At 43.1% G+C, this 1,984-nt stretch overlaps 1 pseudogene; it reads left to right on the top strand.

The window, feature by feature from the left end:
- The first annotated feature begins 884 nt into the window (after positions 1-884).
- Positions 885-1,405, top strand: LOC102919878 (transcription factor BTF3 pseudogene; annotated as a pseudogene).
- The last annotated feature ends 579 nt before the right edge of the window (positions 1,406-1,984 follow it).

The following is a 1,984-nucleotide window of genomic DNA, read 5'->3' as shown; positions in this document are numbered from 1 at the left end:
CAGGATACAAGATTAACTCAAAAAGATCAGTAGCCCTCCTATATACAAATGACAAACAGGCTGAGAAAGAAATCAGAGAAACATCACCCTTTATAATAGCCACAGATGATATAAAATACCTTGGGGGTAACTCTAACTAAACAAGTGAAGGACCTGTATGACAAGAACTTTAAGTCCCTGAAGAAAGAAATTGAAGAAGATATCAGAAAATGGAAAAATCTCCCATGCTCATGGATAGGTAGGATTAACATAGTAAAAGGGCAATCTTACCAAAAGCAATCTACAGATTCAATGCAATCCCCATCAAAATCCCAACATGATTCTTCACAGACCTAGAAAGAACAATACTCAACTTCATATGGACTAGACCCTTGGATAAGTGAGACAGTTGTTTAGTTTGAATTGTTTAGGAGGCTCCCAGGCAGTGAGACCGGGACCTATCCTTAGTGCATGAGGTGCCTTTTTGGAATGTAGTGCCTACGCTGAGACACTTTGCTCAGCCTTGGTGCAGGGAGGAGGGGACTGGACCTGCTTCTACTAAATGTACCAGGCTCTACTGACTCCCTAGAGGAGACCTTGCCTTGGAGGAGGTGGGAATGGGGGGTGGGTTTGTGGGGAAGAAGACTGGGGAGTGGGAGGAGGGAGGACAGGGGAATCTGTGGTTGTTATGTAAAAGGAATAAAAAAAATCTCTTAATAAAAAGAAAAGAAAAATATGTTTACAATAAAAAATTAAAGCTAGCTTTGGAATTGGAAAAAAATAAAACAAACAAACAAAAAAGAAAATTTGTAGCTGCCATCTTGCATCCCCGTGTGTATGTGCCTTATCTCAGCTGGTGGCCCAAGACCCCCTGAGCACGAACCCTAGTCCCCCATGTGGCCCCATTTCCACTCCGACAAGATGAAAGAAACCATCATGAACCAGGAGAACCTGGCCAAACTTCAGGCCCAAGTGCGCATTGGCGGAAAAGGAACTGCTTGCAGAAAGAAGAAGGTGGTTCACAGAACAGCCACAGCAGATGATAAAAAAACTGCAGTTCTCCTTAAAGAAGTCAGGAGTGAACAATATCTCTGGTATTGAAGAGGTGAACATGTTTACAAACCAAGGGACAGTGATCCACTTTAACAACCCTAAAGCTCAGGCGTCTCTGGCGGCAAACACCTTCACCCTTACAGGCCACGCTGAGACAAAGCAGCTGACAGAAATGCTTCCAAGCATCCTAAACCAGCTCGCAGCGGACAGTCTGACTAGTTTAAGGAGACTGGCTGAAGTTCTGCCCAAACAATCTGTGGATGGAAAAGCACCACTTCCTACTGGAGAGGATGATGATAATGATGAAGTCCCAGATCTGGTGGAGGATTTTTTTTTTTTTTTTGGTTTTTCGAGACAGGGTTTCTCTGTGTAGCTTTGCGCCTTTCCTGGAACTCACTTGGTAGCCCAGGCTGGCCTCGAACTCACAGAGATCCGCCTGGCTCTGCCTCCCGAGTGCTGGGATTAAAGGCGTGCGCCACCACCGCCCGGCTTCCTGGTGGAGGATTTTGATGAGGCTTCTAAGAAGGAGGCACACTGAATTGAGGCAACTTCTGAAGACGGTGGCACCTGCAGAAGTTACAGGAGCTGCTATTTTATATCATGGCTCCTTTTTAAAATTCTTTTGTTTATGGATCTGATAAAATCTAGATCGCTAATATTTTTAAGCCCGAGCCCCTTGGACACCGCAGCTCTTTCAGTTTTTGCTTAAAACACAATTCATTCTTTGCAGCAAATTAAGCTGAAGACGCCTGGGAATAAAGTTTGGAAAAGGGTTAATAAAATTATTTGCCTAGTTAAAAAAAGAAGAAGAAAAGGAAAAGAAAGAAAGAAAATTCACAGCTGAGTTGTTCAACCAGACATGGCATCAAAATTATTGAAGAAAAAATTGGATTATCTAAGATAGTGAAGGTAATGAATAAGAACAAAGAATAAGAACAACAGCGCACACACA

The sequence above is a fragment of the Peromyscus maniculatus genome, chromosome 22 (assembly GCF_049852395.1).
Source record: "Peromyscus maniculatus bairdii isolate BWxNUB_F1_BW_parent chromosome 22, HU_Pman_BW_mat_3.1, whole genome shotgun sequence".
Classification (NCBI taxonomy): domain Eukaryota; kingdom Metazoa; phylum Chordata; class Mammalia; order Rodentia; family Cricetidae; genus Peromyscus; species Peromyscus maniculatus.
The sequence above is the reverse complement of the archived record's forward strand: the minus strand, read 5'-3'. Positions and strand labels throughout refer to the sequence as shown.